General features: G+C 53.9%; 1 long non-coding RNA gene across 5 annotated transcripts in view; it reads right to left on the reverse strand.

Moving 5' to 3' along the window:
• Positions 1 to 17,804, reverse strand: part of LOC115842781 (uncharacterized) — a 159,760-nt gene extending 141,956 nt beyond the window's left edge. For all 5 annotated transcript variants that reach the window (XR_009560210.1, XR_009560208.1, XR_009560209.1 and 2 more), the window contains exon 1: positions 17,260 to 17,804. This is a non-coding gene — a long non-coding RNA (uncharacterized lncRNA). The remainder of the gene's footprint in view (positions 1 to 17,259) is intronic.
• Positions 17,805 to 18,066: the final 262 nt, after the last annotated feature.

The raw sequence follows: 18,066 nt of genomic DNA on the forward strand, positions 1-18,066 counted from the left end.
AGTGGAGGAGGTCCGTCAGGCACCGTCCGGAGGGGACCGCGGGCGCCCCGGGATGGGTGATCACCAGTGAGGAGGGCTCTGGGCTGTTTGGATGTGGGATGTGCCCGTGTGCGGGGTCAGGAGCCAAAACACGAGCCACGTGTCACGCCACCCAAACACAGATTCGCGCACGGATTGTTCTGGAGTCTGTAAACAGTTCCCTGAGCCTCCAGCTTTCGTTGAGGGAAAAAGAAACCAGAAGGAGACAGCAGCAGCCTAACCTCTGCAGCCAACTGCTCCGGGCCCCGACCTCACGCCCAGCAAAAGCCCGTTCACCAGCCACCAGTCAGGAGAGATCAACCACCCAGGAGATGGGCACCTTGACTTCTCACCCCGACCCGGCTCTGCCTGCCCTGACGGCCCTCGGCAAGGCTGCACGGGCCAGTGGGCTCTGCGTCCTCGCTGCTGCCACTGCAAGAGCCCTCCTCTGGGCAGGGTGCAGGGAGGGGTGACATACTACCCAGGGCAGGAGCGACTGAGCCAGGGGGAGATGCCAGTAAAGAGTCGGGAGACAGACGAGCCCACGGACACACCCAGACACACTCAGGAGGCCATGTGCAGGCACATCCTAAAACGCGATTGTTTCACGTGTAGGGCTGGACGGAACTGGAGAGCTCGCCCCCGCTGTTCTGCCTGCAGATGCAAGCACAGAGTGGTAGAGGACCCTGACCGAGATCGCCCATCCAGGAAGGAACGAGCTGAGACTGGGACCTAGAGCCTCGAACCAGGGTCCAATGTGACTCCCGCCCTCTCCTCCGTGTCACCCCTCTGCAGATCAGTGAAACGCAAAGCTCATGCGAGGAGTGGGTCCAATCCGCCCACCTGGATGAAATGAGGGTTCACAGCCTGGTGACGGGAAAGAAAGGACCGGGGCACACCTGTCAAGGCAGCCACCCTGCCAAGAGGGACAGGGGGATGGAGTGGGAACCCAACACACACCCACCTGCCACCTGGCCCCATCTGGTGGACGGTGCCATTGCGGGGTAAGTGTCCCCGGGATGGGCAGGGGCTTCAGGCCAGTAATTCGCATTTTCTGGGTCTGGTTCTGGAAGACTGGTCCAGGAACACACCAAACATGCAGAGACCCACCCTCCAGTGGCCCAAGGCGAGGCTGCCGCTGCTTCTCCAGCGAGCCTACCCTCCAGCCGCCATCCTCGTGCCCACCGCCTCCCACTCCCCGCCCCCCACCCAGGACAAGAACTCTGCCCCCCCTCTGCTCCGTCCTTCCACCCAGCTAACTGTCCTGTGTGCAGTCACTGTGCCCGAGGCCCAGAGAACCGTGGGACGGAGCACAGCTTGTGCCTCACAGGGGCCCCCTTTGGCCCCCCCCGAATTCCCCATCCACCCGCCCCAGCCTCTCCCCCACGTCGCTGCCTGGAACCTGCTCTGAGACCCGGCCCTCCCTGGGCAGGATGTCCATCTGCAGAGCCCAGGGAGGTCAGGGTCTCACCAAGGTCTCTCCTCCACCACTGCCCAGCATTTCGGAGGTGGCTCTCCCAGTTCACACTCTGCGCAGGCCCAAGAGGATAAGGCAGGCTCAGCTGAACCAGAGGAAGGCCCGGGAGCCTCCTGCCGCTAGGCACCTGACCGGGCTTGACGGACTCAAGCCCGGCCGGGAAGGCCCTTCTCGCCACCGCCAGACCCCCGCCCGGCTCCTCCAGGCCGCCCACCCCCGGATGAAGGAGGAAGCGTGCGCTGCAAGGTAGAACACAGGCAACCTGGGAATTTCAGGAGCCAGCCCTCCGGCCCCCGACTCACACACACCAGGTCGATCCCCAGGGCCCACCGCCCCGCCCCAAGCCAAGAAGATGAGAGGAGGGGGGCACAGATTCGGGGCCGGGAGCTGGGTCAGGGCTCCCCTCTCTAAACGTGAGTGGGGAAGGCTTTCTCTCGGCCACACTCCAGCAAGGTTCCCCAATCCTCTTGTGGGCCAAAGCAGCCGGGCGCCTCCTTCCCGGCCCCAACGGAGCCCACGGGCTCCAGCCTCTCTGCTGCTTGCCCGGTGGAGGAGCAGGTGCCCGGGGTGCTGAGCCCTCCAAGGGCACGTGGTACCAGGGACGCAGGGCAGACGATGACACCCAGCAAGGCGAGGGCAGGCAGAGGCTTTAGAATCAGACACAGCAGGGCTGGAAGCTGAAGTGTTCCACTGCTGGGCGACATTAGGGGAGATGCTTTCCTTCTCTGAGCCTAGCATTCCAGGTCTGGAAGATGCTGTAAGGACTGAGACATCGATCCACGTGCAGGGCATTTAGCATGTTCCACAAATGACAGCCCAACGTGAATAGCTGATCACGGAAACCTCTCGTTTACACGGCTGGGTGAAAAGCTCTGAACCATGTAGTTAAAAAGGGCTACACCACACAGTGACAGGTACGGCCACCTGGGGAAGCAAGGGGTGCCCACACACCCACACGCCCCTAGATGGGATGCACACCGACAGAGCGCACGGGCGCACGTGCACCCAGGTGGCCAAATTTACCCATGATGTTTGCTACGCAAAGTCCCTCAGATCGAACATCTTCTAAACACACACACACAGCTGCGGCCTGGCCCACCGAGTGGGTGAGGTGTTTCTGGGTTTTGTTTTTTTTTTTAATCCAAATAGATAACTGAAACTAGGAATTTCTCCCTGGCAAACCAAGACAAACTTGCCAAAGAGCATCCCAGCGATTTAGAGAGGAGGGGGAAGGTAATTCCAGCAGAGTTACAGCACTGCCCCACGCTGAGATTTCCCCCCAAAATAAAATGATAAGGGAAAAATCCCTAACTCTCCCACAGCCCCCTCCGAGGTTCCTCAGACCCCACCTCCCACCCCATCTCCAGCACGAAGTCTGCTGGTCTCCATGCAGGGGTGAAAATAAAGGGAGTTTTGTCCTTCTCCCCTCCTCGGCAGGTCTGAGTGAGTTTATCTGACACTCCAGCAGGCTTTGTAAACTGAGTGTCCCAGGATAAACGCTCCCTTAAGAGTCGCTTGGCCTGGGACAGAGGGACCCTCTCCAGAGGAGAATGGGGAGCTTGTTCGGATGGTCTTTTAATATGGGGGGCGGGGTGTCACCGAGGACAGGCCTCCAACAGACTCTCACAGAAGGGTCTCTGTCCCGGGGCTACAATGGAGGGAATTCTTAAAGGCACAGATGCTGAAAGGGGGAAGGAATTTTTTTTTTTTCTCCCTAAGAGGAAGGGAGGGTGGTCAGGGCGGGAAGGAGAGGGGGTGTGATGAGGCCTTCTCACTCCCCAGAACAATTCAGGTTATAACAAGGCATCTCAGCCTGAGAGCAACAGATAGGCGAGCAGATCAGAGGCCCCACGGAGGAGAATTAAAACAAACAAACAAACAAAAAAAAAACAGAAAGAAAAAAGAAGTTAAAAAAAAAACCCACTTCATCTGATGTATGCGGCCAAGGGTATGGCCATGTTATCCCATGATTTAAGTATGTCAATCTTGTTCAAACTTCACTCTTGTAAACATCTGCTTTTGCTCAGAATAAAAGATGAAGATTTGATACAAAAAAAAAGAATTCTACTCGAATCTGTTTGCTCTACGGGTTCCCGGTCTGCTTCCCAAATCCAGGATGTGAACCCCCCAGCCAGCAGGGAAGAAGCACATTTTTTCCTACGTGAAGGGCCTCTATTCCATTATCAATCCTTGGAAGGCCGTCTGAGTCCAAACGTTCACTCTGGGAAAGGGGGAAGCAGAGCCCCCGAAGGCCCTTAAATAAATAAAATTCTCTCCATCCACAGGGAGAGGAGGGTCATTTATTCTTCCAGTTCTTGATTTTGGTACAAGGTCACCCTAACAGATTTCTGAAGACATCCCAAACTATCACAAATGACGTTTTATAAAGACTGCCCCGCGAGCCTGTTGTATGTTTTGATTTCGTTCAAGTTGAATTGAGCGTTTCTCCAAGAAGTCAAGCTGTGCTCCACAAAGAGCTGGGGGTGGTGGGACCACTGGGAAGGATAAGGCATTTCTTCTTCGCTACCTTGCTGTGGTCCCACCTGCCCAAGACAGCGAGGGAAGCAAGGAGACATCCTTGTTCATCCTCCATGCTGAAATTAATCAAGGAGTCACCTAGTCCACTTCTAAAGCACGCAGGGAGGAAACCGAGGCCCCACGACGTGACACAGCTTACCCCAAACCACAAGGCAAATTAGGAGACTGGAATGGGCAGACACCAGGTCTCCTGGCTGAGCAACCATCTTACGGCACAAGGGAGAGAAACGTGCTCAGGACCACACCAAGCAAAGACCAGTAGCCATTTCTGAAAGCAAGACATGTAGCTGTTTTCCCACTGGCATGTGTTGGGATAATCTAGCCAGAGGCCATGGAGCCAACATCCACAGACACACAGCAGCAAAATGGCGGAACAGTGTGGGCCTTGGACCTGTCAGCCTGTCACCGAGTGTATATCGTCTTTACTGGAGTCGGCATCAGGCCGGTTGCTGTGAAATCGGAGAATGCACACCTCTGATTTCATTGGAGAAAAAAGATCCATGCATGTGAAACAATATATAGTATTAGGCAGGCAGTATATAATGTTATAGGTTATCAGCGCTGTAGAAGTTCAGGAAAGGGAGAGATTGGATGAAAAAGAAAACACTGCAAAAGTAGAGAGTAAGTGCCCGGTTGGTGCGTTTACTCAAGTCTAATCCGGGCAATCACTGGACAAGAATATGGGATTCTGTGGCCCCTGCACTGGTGAATGTCACTGACCTTGCACTGAGAGAGTCCAGGGAAGGAGAACAGAAGGACACAGCCCATGAGGAATGGAGCAGCGAACAGGTCACGGGGAAGAACTGGTTGAGATAAGCTCACTGCAGACCCCAGGAAGGAAAAGCTAACTGCAGCGCCTCCTCTCCCCAGGCCCCGCCCCATTCAAGCCAACAGAGGTTCCTGGGGCTGGTCATGTGCCACATTTGCCTTGCACATCCGAGGGGACATTCTTTACATAAGTCATCGCACGTAAGCCAATGGAGGCTGCAACCCAAATTCTGCACTTCCAAGAAGAAAGCCAAAAGTGAATTGGACCTCTTGGGTAGAAAATGGGAATTTTCCTCCCCAATTAAACCCAGCAACATCTGAGCAAAGCTGTAACTGCAGGCCAAGCAGACAGAGCCATGGAGTTGGTCCATTTCTTTAAAATCGACACAGGGTTTAAGCCAAGAAGCGGGGAGAGAATAAGTGGGAGGAGAAATCCAAGATTCAGTCCACCTGGTCCAATAAATGGGACATGCTCCGACTCCCATCTGCATCCTCCAACCTCAAGGACACACAGCCCCCATCCCCCACCCCACCCAACCACGTCCATTAAAAGGGTCTCTTAACTGTGCGAAGGACAGAGTACACGGCTGCTGATGGGAGTGCAGCTTAGATGGGGCAACAATTTCTCACCTGAGCCTTATCCCATTTGGAGGTGACGATGGTACAGCATGGGCAGCTCTCTCCAATTGCCAAGTATAACATCAGAAGGGCAAGGCCAGCCACGGGTCTGCTCTGAAAGCGCAGCTGAGCTTTGAGCTCATGCAGTGAAGTGTACACACTGCTGTTCCAGTGAGTGAAAATTAGAACCTCAACACAACACTTCCACCGAATGCCTGGACAATGGGCCAGTCTGCTTTCCTGTCCCACTCAAATACATGCACCCACCCTTCCAAGCCCTCTTTATCACAAGAGTCATCCGCTATCTGCCCACGATTGCGGGAGCTGGAAAACACGACAGGAACCCCACTCGGTATGCCCTGGCCTCAGCATCCTCCGCGGGATTTCAATAACAAGGGACAGGACGCTGATGCATGGTTTGAACTTGTGCATCTCCTAAGTGAATGGAGTCAGGACCATACTATGGGGAAATCTGCTGGTTTGAAAAGCAAACAGACCTGCATCTGGATCCTGACTCCGCGCTTGCCAGTTGGGGTGTGCAGTGACTTACAGCTCTCCAAAGCAGACTTTACATCTGTAGAGAGGAACGTGAGGATGACAAAGCAGAAGAGTGAGGCCTGGGGGCAAGGCCAGAACTTGCAGAGCAGCTCCGGAGAATTCCTCATCAGGGAAAACTCTAGCAGATGCATCTTTCAGTTAATTTTGGTGTTAACGGTCTTCACATTGAATTCGCTATCCCATCTGCAGAGAAGAGTGAAGTCTACTCCCAGCTCCACTCCCAGAAAGACGCAGGGCCTCGCCTCCACCAGGAGGAGGAGGAAGAAACACTGCTTTAGACTTATCGGTGGGTTACTGGGGAGGAAGAAGTGAAGGATGGGTGAGAGCTCTAGAGCCGCCATCAAATCCACGGGATTTGTGACTTCTAGCACTTTTCAGAAAAAGCAGGGAGCCAAGCTTGCAGCTGGATGAGGAGTCACGTGCCAACCTGGAAGCAGATCAAGTTCTGGCTCTGCCGCTGACCAGCAAGGCGACTTTGGACAAGCAGCTTAAGCCCTGGAAGCCTCAGCTTCCTCATCTATTAAATGGGGCAACGCTAAATACAGTGGCCAGCAGCGTCCTGGGACATCATCGCCTCGCACACACCCTTTCCTCTCACTCCACCACCCTCCCTAAAAAGGCTGTTGATACTCCAGCCACAGAGTGGAAATAACCTATCACCATGACAGTGAGCTTTTCTCCGCACGATGGCAGATGAGGATGGCTGGAAGCACCTGCCAGGGCAACAAGGTTTCCTTTAAGAGCTCGTACAACCCACGAGCATGAGTCACAGCTCCTCAAACAAAGGCTACCTGTGTACCGTGCGGACAAAGCAAGGAAAATAGGGTCCCCCGCCTTGAGCTCAACAGCCTGGAGAGCAAGGCTGTGTCTCTAACATGGAGGCCCCAAAAGTTGGGGCACAAGCTGGTCCAGGGATGTGCAAACACAATGGGGCCATCTACGTCGATCCACTTGGGAGCCCACTCCAGAGCGAGCCCTCCATCTGACCCAACGGGGTAGCCCGCCTCCTCCCTGGGTTGCCAAACACAGGAGCCCGGCGAGAAGTCGGCACAAATCCACTGGCCCCAGCTCCCGTCATGGGGCTTCTCCTACCCAGTACGGGACACACGTGCCCCTGCAAGGTAGACTGGGAGCAACGCCCCTAGTCAAGAGATGCTCAGAATCAGGGAAGGTGTTTTTCTTCGCTTTGAAGAAAGCTCAGTGAGAGGTGCCACTCTAAGCAGCGGCTGCTATTCCCGGGAACAACCCTTTTGTGCAGGGAAATGAGAACCCAGCCGTGGGCGATGCACCGGGAGGCTGGACTTCCCAGCTCCCCAATGGAGCGACACTAAGTCCCTTGAAAAAACAGACTCTCGGAACTTCCCTGGGGGTCCAGTGGTTAAGACTCCGTGCTTCCAGTGCAGGGGGCGCAGGTTCGCCCCCTGGTCGGGGAACTAAGATTCCCACGTGCCACGCAGTGTGGCCAAAAAAAGAGGAAAAAGAAAAAATGGACCCTCGTGTTCAGAAATTCAGAGGAAAGAACTGCTGAGGTTCATTCATGTATCAACTTTCACTGAGCATCCACCTGCCCTGCGCTCTCCCAGGCCCCACGTATGCAAAGGTAAACAGAATCAATACCTGCCCCTACCGTAAGACGCTCTGCTGTGTTATCCAGTAGCCCAACTCGTCCACGGCAAACATCTGGTGTTGTCTCTCTGCATCTTTCCCACCCCAGTTTGCAGAATCCCCGTGGCCCTGGGGAGGGAGGCTGCCCCCACCCACAGACCCAGGTGTGAGGCACGTGAGCACAGGACACGATCGGGGCATTGCACCTCCTGGCCCCAGGGATGGGTCCAAGGGTGAGCGCGCTTCCAGGGTCGTCCCTCGGGGGTGCTGAGCCACAGGCATCCTCTTGCATCTGCTGGGTCTGCAGAGGCAGGGGGCCTGCCGATGCTTCTGCTCTTTCTGCTTCCACTAGGGAAGCAAAGCCAAGAAGGAAAAGAAGTGGAGACAAACGAAGTGCCAGCAAAATCGCCCAAAAGCACAACACCCAGACTTCACGGCTCGGTGGACACCCGCAGACTCGCTGTAGACTTCACGGCTAGGTGGACACCCCCAGACTCACTGTAGACTTCACGGCTAGGTGGACACCCCCAGACTCGCTGTAGACTTCACGGCTAGGTGGACACCCCCAGACTCGCTGTAGACTTCACGGCTAGGTGGACACCCCCAGACTCGCTGTAGACTTCACGGCTAGGTGGACACCCCCAGACTCGCTGTAGACTTCACGGCTAGGTGGACACCCCCAAACTCGCTGCTTAAAGCCAGTTAGAGGTGCTTTCTTTGAAACTTGCAGCCAACAGTGACCCACCTAGAAATACCCTTCTTTTATGGATGAGGAATTGAATGCAGAGAGGCTCAGTGGCTTGTACAAGGTCACACGTGCGCTGGTGACTGGGGCGGGACGGGGCCCCAGTGCTGGGCATATGCACCACGACCTGGGTTGGAACCGTGACTCCATCCTTCAAAGCTTTGGGGTCTTAAGGATGTTCCTTAAATTCTCTACGCCCCAGATGTCAGAGGTGAGAGTGTCCACACCCAGGGCGGTGGGGACCAAGGAAAACGGGCTCTGGACCTCCCGTTCTGATCTGCCCGAGGCTGGCTTCTCTCTCTTCCCAGCATAACAGCGCTCCCAGTTGCCGGCGCTGGCTGGTGGATCCCTTACGTGGAGATGTGGAAGGAACAGCGCTGCTTCCTAGTATAGGGGACAGGCGACATCCAACGGCCAATCTGACCAGTGAATGCGGCCATACAAGCATCTCCCCCACCTCAGTGTCTTACAGACAGCTGCCCAGGGTGACAAGGGCAGAGACAAACGTTTGGAAAAGAGGAAAGGAGCTGGGCAAGGGGGGGAAACGGGGGCCAGGGTGAAAGAGGAAAGCAATTCCAGGAAAGGTGGAAAAGCCCAGTGGCCGGGGTGGAATGAGAAGCCAGGGCCATCTCAGCTCCCTGGTTAACCACATTCCTGGTTCCCATTTCGGAAATTTAATTAAAAACCCAAACATCTATATTTCCCAACCGGTTGGCCAGTGGCCACGGATTCCCTTCGATTCAGAGAAACTCCCCCTGCGTGACCCTGGGGCCACGACACACGCCCGGTGTGAAGCCAGAGGAGGAAGGTCGCGGGCAGGGGTCATGGGGTGGCAACTCCCCTATAGAGAAGAAAGCCTCCTGGCTTGGGACGATGCTGTTCTGTCACCCCAGCCACAGGAATAGCAGTTCTGTTTCTCGTTGCTTCATTTTAAAAATTAAAAAAAAAATACATGATAAAAAAATAAATATGAAAAAGAACCACATTCATGGTGGCTCCAGAGACACAAGGTCACCTTCCGCCCACCGCGTAGGGGACGGTGCAGAGGCCCAGAGAGGCAGAGCCGCCCTGCGGCTGGGAGCAGACCACCCGGCCGCCGGGGTCAATAAAACCACTCACTGCCAGTGCCTTCCCTCGCCCAATCTGAGGCCGGACACACGTGCTTGGGACGTCGGATGACAAATGGGGTCAGACAGAGCTTTCAGGGCTCACTCACGGCTTCGGGAAGAAAACCCGAGACCAGAGGTGCTCATCGTAACCCAGGCGCCGACCCAGGGCTCCGTAGAAATCTGACATCTCACCCCCAGGCTCAAAAGGGCGTGTCTTAGGACACCCGACTACACAGCAAAGGGTTCTATGGAAAAGCAATTTATTTTTCAAAAAAAACCCACACTCAGCAAACTTCATATATGCAATTTGACCATGCAGGACACGAGAGAGGATTCTCCCTGAAGTTCTCTCAAATCATGAATCCCATCTCTGTCTTCCCAGCCCGCCCCACCCCCTCCCTCCCCCACCAACACTAAAAAAAATTGTCACTTTTCACAGGTGTGGGAGGTGAGGGGCTAGGGGCTCACTGTCCTGGGTGGTTATCTAGCTGTGTCATTTCACTCACCTGTGCCTTAACAGCCTCTTCTGGAAAATGTGGATGACACTTATTTCAACAGGTTGAGAGAGGCACCAGATGGGGTAGGGAAAGAAGAGCACTTGAAAAACTCCAGTGCAAATAGTGGGGGCGTAATGAACCCACTAGATCACCAAATGTTTTCATTTAGAAAGAATGGATGCAGCAGACTCGAAGCTGAGGGCCCCCCACGTAAACTCTCTGCTCCTTACTTCCCTGGGCTCTTAGATCTTCGTGAAGATTCTTCCTCAACGTGAGAAGGAGATCCCAATGGCTCCCTGAGTATACACTGGGGGGAAAAGATCTAACCGTCCTAGTCAGTTTGCATTTAAAATTAGTTAAGTGCCAATTCACATCAACTGGGATGGTGACTATGACTAGAAAAGGAAGGAAGGAAGGAAGGAAAGGGGGGAGGGAGGAAAGAAGGAGGGAAGGAAGGAAGGAAGGAGGGAGGAAGGAAGGAAGGAGGAAGGAAGGAAGAAGGAAGGAAGGAAGGAAGGAGGAAGGAAGGAAGGAGGAAGGAAGGAAGGAAGGAGGAAGGAAGGAAGGAGGAAGGAAGGAAGAAAGGAAGGAGGAAGAAAGGAAGGAAGAAAGGAGGAAGGAAGGAAGGAAGGAGGGAAGGAAGGAGGAAGGAAGGAAGAAAGGAAGGAAGGAAGGAGAAAAAAGGAAGGAAGGAAGGAAGGAAGGAAGGAGGAAGGAAGGAAGGAGGAAGGAAGGAAGGAAGGAGGAAGGAAGGAGGAAGGAAGGAGGAAGGAAGGAAGGAGGAAGGAAGGAAGGAAGGAGGAAGGAAGGAAGGAGGAAGGAAGGAAGAAAGGAGGAAGGAAGGAAGGAGGAAGGAAGGAAGGAAGGAGGAAGGAAGGAAGGAGGAAGGAAGGAAGGAAGGGAGGGAGGGAGGAAGGAAAGGGCTGTCAAGGATGCGGAGAAACTGCAACCCTTGTGCCTCGCTGGCGGGAATGTAAAATGCTGCAGCTGCTGTTGGAAAACAGTACGGCAGTTCCTCAAAAAGTTAAATGTAAAATGACCATATGACCCAGCAATTCTACCTCTGGGTATATACACAAAAGAACTGAAAGCAGGGACCCAAAAAGATATTTGTACCCCTACGTTCAGAGCAGCATTATTCATGGCCAAGAAGTAGAGGCCACCCAAGTGTCCATCAACAGATTAATGGATACACAAAATGTGACGTATACATTAAACGGAAAACTATTCAGCCTTAAAATGGAAGGAATTCTGACACACACTACAACATGGGTGAAGCCTGAGGACATGATGTGAAATAAAGCAGACACAGAAGGACACATATTTTATGATTCCACTTACAGGACATACCTACAGTTGTCAAAATGATGGACACAGAAAATAGAATGGCAGCTACCAGGGGCTGGGGGCTGCGGGAGTCAGTGCTTCACGGCCCCAGAGTCTCAGTTTGGGGTGATGAAGACGTTTTGGAGATGGACGGTGGTGATGGTGGTACAACAGTGTGAGTGTACATAAGGCCACTGACACACGGACAAATGGTTAAGGTGGTAAACTGGTGTTATGTCCATCTTACCATAATCAAGAATGGTTAAAAATGTTTCCAAAGTTAGTTAAGTGAAGAAGGTACGAGGGCAGAAACGATCACTGTCACTTAGAGCTCCTGAGGATTTCACTCACATACTGAAGAATTTGTCCCCAAAGGTCAGCATCTCAGACACCTTCTTTTCCACGCCTGAGGCACACCAGCGGCCCAAAGAGCGCTACCGCCCAGGTGCTGACCCGAAGCAATTGCACCAGTGTCTAAAGAACCAGCCAAGGACTTCCCTGGCGGTCCAGTGGTTAGGACTTCCCCTTCCAGTGCCAGGAGTGCGGGTTCGATCCCTGATCAGGGAGCTAAGATCCCACATGCCTCGTGGCCAAAAGACCAAAACAGAAAACAAAAGCAGTATTGTTAACAAATTCAATAAAGACTTTGAAAATGGTCTGCGTCCAAAAAAAAAAATCTTAAAAGAAAAAAGAAAGAATGATCCAGCAGGCACCAATATTTGCAGAATTAACGAGCGAGAGAATCTGAAGCAACGGATTGGAAATGCGTCTATGATTAGGGAGAGGGAATATACTCCATTGGTGGCTCAGAAAGCACGGCCGAAATCCCCAACGGATTATCTGATGGAACTGCTGGGCAGGCAGAGATGGTCTCTCCCGCCCTGTCCTGCCGGGGCTCTCAGACCAGTGAAAGGAAAGGGGAGGAAACGGCTAGAGAGAAATGAGGTCAAGGGCCCACGTTTTAGGCAAAGGCGGCGGGTCTGAAAACCATAAAAATCTGACCCTATAAGAGGCATTTTCCAAACACCTGGGAGCCTCACGGACCCGAGGGGAGGGACTGATTTATTTCCAGAGACCCAGAACCACAGTCCCTCTGTCATCTGCCCGAATGCGGCTGCTTCTGTTTTCACCACCCCCAGAAGGCAACTGGTTTCAAGACTTCTGTGTAGAAACCTGTACCAACACACCAAATACGGGAGGAGGTGATGATTCACATCACCAAAAGAATTCTTTGACAGAAACTTGCCACTTCAGCATTCCTGTAGCTTACAAATTTCCTCCAGGCCTTTCACATATCATGTGATCAACCGAGATTGGTTTTTGTATAGATATTCTTCCAAGAACAAACCTAGTCCGTAAAGCAAGGGAGCCGGAGTGGTTTCGAACAGACTGTCTTTTGCCAATGGCATAGCTCAAAGAGAGGAAATCCATCCAGGACCGTTCCTGTCCTCTTGTGAAATGAACTGAGCGCATCCATCCTGTGATGAAGGGGGTGCTCACTAGACGTGGAGGACCCCAACCAGTTCCACGATGACAGTGGACATTGCCTAGGACGATGCTGGCCAGAACGAGAAGTAGCAGGGTCTGCCTGGGCACACAAATGTCCCAGGGAGCTGCCTCTTACAGCTGCCCAGGCTCCCAGGGAACTCACAAACCCCAGAGGACACGCTGCAGATCTTATACCTAAGCCCAGAACGGCAGTTCTTTATCGTTCACCCAAATACAGCCACTTCTGACTTCACTGAGTACAAAGGGCACCAGATTTCAAGACTTCTATGTCACAACCTGTGCCAACAAAACAAGTAAGTAGATGTGGGGGCCAGACCAGGTGCAGGCAAGCTGGGAAGACTTCCTGGAGGAGGTGGAGGACAGAGAAGCTTTGCAGCTGGGTACGCTTGAGTGGGAAAAGGCTCATTTCTGGCTTTAGCTGGCCAAGAAGTCAATCAACTCCCTGTTTCTTACAGTGCCCACCTGTATTAAAATGGCCTGGCGTGCTTGTTAAAAATACCCATTTCTGAGTGCTACCCCCAACATGTACCAAAACAGAACCTCTAAAGGTGGGGGGAGGGTGGGGATGGCTGCTAAGAATACTCAGATTTTTACCAAATTCTCCAAGCACTTCGTTTTTATGCAAACCACAGGGTGCAGGCCAGGGGGCTGGGGGGAGCAGCTCCAAGTACGCTGGCTGAACCGGGCCCACGCTGATCTGGGAACAGCTGGGCAGGGAGGACCCGTGAGGAGTCACTGAGGAGAGGGACAAGGCAGGTGCAGACAGAGGGCTGTTCCAGGACTGTTTAGTCACAACATCCCCCAAGCCCTCTCCCACCGACACTTCCTGTTATGATCCTAACTGGAGCTGGCTGGTGACAGAAAACGTCTGTGCCAGTGCACAAAGGGCAGGGGAGAGAGGGAAGGAGGGAGAGAGACAGAGACAGAGAGAGAGAGAGGATGAATATCTTTCAGTTTACAAGCTATAACAGGAAGGCTGGGAGTATAAGAAAAATCAAGTCTAGGCGACCAGACCCTAATAGTAATGAGAAACTCTATCTGGACAACAGAAGTCTGGTTGGTTGAGATTTAAGTAACCTCAGAACTTCCTCATCCCAAACAAACATCACCTACACTCTAACTGCGGGCAGCCACCCCCAGCTGGAGAAGACAGCCCGAGGTTGCGTGTGTATTGTCGCTGGAAGGTTTGGACTACTGTGGTCTCTGTTGCAGGCGGCAGGAGAAGGGCCTCTTTCATGAGTTTCCTCAACTTCACACAAGTGCTCTCTTATGCAGAGACGCTGGGCCAGCCTCCATCCACATGAGTGGCTTCCAAATACCCCTCCAGGCTGGCTCTCCTCAGCCCTGAAGAAGAGGGGGACCCCACCCCCAGCCCAAGATTGCTGGACAAAACCCTCAATCCACACTGAGGCATGAGCGGAAACCCGCGTTCCCTTAGATCTGCCCAGATTCCCAGTAAACGCTGCCTCTGCTGGGTTTGCACACTTAGCGCCCGACACACCTGCTGTCAGGAGGCGTGAATCACAGGCGCGGCACGCTGGACTCGCCGCACGCTGGACTCGCCGCCGCCGGGTTCGGGGCTTCACAGCTGGCTCTCACGCACCCGGATGTCATCCTCCACCTACACACACCCCCAAGGCACGCTGGGACAGATCAGGCTACAACCCAATTTCTACTAAACGACTCATTCCCAGGGGAGGTCCATGGAAGGAAGGAGAAGGGTACACGGAGATGCTTCTCCCACTCATGGTCAAGGGTCCTCTCCCCTCTACACCCTGGAGGGTCTCAGCTGCTGGCCATAAACAGCGAGGAGGGGGTGAGTTAACCTGGGAAAGGAGATGGGATGGACTTCTCAGTTCTGAACCATCTCCAGAATAAAGATCGTCTGCCCAGATGAATAAGCTTTAGCGCCCTCCTGTAGCACAGCGCCTATCGTTAAGGATCCTATCTTGTACACGTAAACATTTGCTAAGAGGGGAGAGCGTCCATTAAGTGTTCTTGTCGCCAAAAAATAGTAAAATAATAAATAAGAGGGCGGGAGGAAACTTTTGGAGGTGATGGGTATGCTTACGACAAAGACCGTGGTGACTGTGGTATCAGATTCACAGCGTATACTTATCACCAAACTCACGAGCTGCAGACATGAAACATGTATAACCTTCTGGATGTCAATCATGCCTCAGTTAAGTGGTCTTTAAAGAAGACAGCCTGCTGAATCCCGCTCAACTTTCACTTTTTCACAAGACAGCACTTTCTGCCATGCAGGATCCTGAAATGGATCCCGGACCAGAAAAAGGACATTAGTGGGACAACTGGAAAAATTTGAATAAGGCCTGGAGATTAGTTCAAACTATTCTATCAATGTTAATCCCCCACTTTGATCATCTCACTGTGAATCTATAAGATGTTAACATATAGGGTAGCTGGGTGACAGGTATAAGGGAACTCCGTGTACTGTTTGCGCAACTTTCCTGTAAATCTAGATTTCTATCAAAATCAAAAGTTAATAATAATTTTTAAAAGGAGAGCATTTTAAATCCAGCTTCCTAGTAAATCTCAGTCTCTGGCATTGCTAATATAATTTCGACCCTAGTCCTGAAGGCAAATTTCAAGTTACTCTCATAACCAATATGCTGATCGACTCTTTGCTGCAGGAGAAACAAAACGAAACAAAAACCGCATTCACTCAGTAAGCACTGTCTGGGCTCCTACTGTATTCTGGCTCCCAGCTGTGGGATTATCTGCTGGCTAAGTGGTGCAATCTTCCTCCAAGCCCACCTCGTAAATGTCTACCAAGAGGGCCACTCCTCTGATTTTAGACATGACTGACTTAGAGCAAAGAGAGTGACTTCTGGGAATTTTCCAAAGGAAATAATTCAGAATGTGCAAATCCTAATGTACAAAAGACACTCACCAATGCATGAATTCAAAGGGTAAAAATTTGGAAATACCTTGGTGTCCAACAATGGGAGAATTGTCACGCAAACTATGATTCAATGCCTGCAGTGAATACAGTCATTATGTGGGGAAATGTTCACAAAAAAAAAAGTGAGGGGGAATAAAGCGGGAAACAAAGTTGTACATATTTGCAGGATTTCAGCAGTGAGGACATACGTCAAATTGCATTAGTGTGGGAACTGGGTGTTTCCTTTCCTGTTTTTTGCTCTTTTTTGTAGTTTTCTATAAAAGACAGAGAAAGGGCACGGATTACCTTTAAAATCAGACGGGGTGCAGAGGCGGGGCTTCCGGCCATCAGTGGGACAATTTCAACAGTTCCTCTCCCAGAGAAGGTGAGGAAGGGCCACAGGGTACATACTGCACCAACGTGGGCAGTTCCACGGACCTGGGTGTGGCCAGGGCACAGGCTCCTGGGGGAGGGGCGGTACCAACACACATCACCTTTTTTCTTCCTGTGGTGCCTGGCTCTCCCCCTCTTCCCAAGCAGGTGCTCACGGGAGGCACTGGCACCCTGCACACAGTCCAAGGGAGACCCGTGACAGCTTCCAGAAGTGTTCTATGCAGGAGGGACCCCTGGGCAGGAAATGGATCATCACAGACAGACTGCCAACGGAGCTGGAGGGAGGGGAGGGAACCCCGTATCTGGGAAAGCACCCCCAGGAAACCATCTTCGGGGGAAAGAGTTGAGGACAAGTGCCAAAGGGGGAGCAGGAAAAGGAGGCCCCTGGTTTATCTGCACATCAAGGCGGATTCGCTCATTCATTCAACAGACATCTACTCTGCACCTACTCAGTGACAGGCACGGCGCCGCTGCAAACAGCGCCCACACAAAAGGACGAGGATGGGGGGTGCTGTGGGTTCAGAAGCAGCGTGCTTCCAGGTCAGGACTCAAGACTACGCCCCCTCCCCGCGCTGGCCGGGAAACCGCTTCCATTAACAATGTGCACTGACGGCGGGGGGCGGGGGTACGCCCCGGACCGAATGCCTGCTACCTCCCACCCGTTCAGAAAGACGCCTGATGGGTGGCGCAGTCCTTGCAGTCAAGCCGCTCACCAGCAACCAGGACCGGGGACCAGGGACATTCATCCCCCCCCCCGGCGAGAGGGGCTCCAAGCGCTGCGGCCCGATCGCGTTCTGGGTCGCCAGCGGGCAGACGACGGGAGCTCACCGAGGCGGCTCAGCTCTCGAGGTAAGGGGCCCTGCAGGGCGACAAGGTGAGAAGGTAAGTGCGATGGGGGGTCGGGCGGATACGCCCAGCACGCGGACCTCTCCCCAACTTGGGGCTCTGTCCCCCGGGGCAGCCAGCGGCCAGGAGGCGTTGGAAAGGGAGATGACCGAGAGCGCCCAGGATGGGCGATGACCACCGCCACCGGGAGAATCGACTCCGCTTGGAGGCAGAGGGATGGCTTAAATGACCTCTGGAAAGATGTCAATTACAAGAACAAAAATTTCAACCCAGAACCCCATGACCTTCATAAAGCGACGCAGGGGGTGAAATTCCCCCCTCTTCCCCCGAATCGCGGGGCAACTTACCTACAGGTAAGGGACTCGACTGTTAGGTAGAATGTGCATCAATCCACGGATGGAGACGAGGCTGTGGGTCATCCGAGCCCGGCCGAGACGCACCAAGTAATCCACGTTAGGGGGTCCGGAGGCCCCTACCCCATTCCCAACTTTCCATCCAAGGCCAAAGCGCCGGCAGCCCCGGCCTCTGCGCCTGGGACCCGCGGAAACCGCGCTTGGGTTCGCTGGCCCGGGTTCCCCAGCGGCGCCCCGGCGACCCCGGCGAGCGCACCCCGCCTCCTCGCGCTCGGAGAGCAGCGCCTCGCCTTTCTTCGCTGCTCATCGCCAGCGCGACCCCAGAGATCCCAGCCGGGAACCCCTCTGCCGAGCCCGGGAAAGCGCCAAGGGCAAATCCGCCGGGCCTGGGGTTTGCAGGTCCGCGGGGCCCGGGCGGCGGGGGCTGGGAGCCCGCCGGGCAAGAGAGACTCAGGAGAGAAGCACCGAGCGGCGGCTGCCAGTTACGGGGTGTGACGCCCCGCGCCCACACCGCCTCGTCCGCGCCACCTCCGCTCTCTGCTCGCCGCCGGACCATTCTGCCTTTAAATAGCAGCCGGGCCCGGGGCGGGGAGGGGCGGGGAGGGGCGGGGAGGGCGGGGAGCGGGACGAACTGTTTCCTGGGAGATGTAGTTCCGTCTTCCAGCCACAACAAACGCAGAGCAGCGTAGGAACGGTTGGGGTCCGCCCGCCAACAGCTGTCCTCCCCGGCGCCCTAACTCCGGAGACAAGGCTGGGATTCTAGCCTCACTGCCAGCTCCGTTAGGTCTAGGCTGCCCTCTG

Source organism: Globicephala melas, chromosome 20 (assembly GCF_963455315.2).
Source record: "Globicephala melas chromosome 20, mGloMel1.2, whole genome shotgun sequence".
Classification (NCBI taxonomy): domain Eukaryota; kingdom Metazoa; phylum Chordata; class Mammalia; order Artiodactyla; family Delphinidae; genus Globicephala; species Globicephala melas.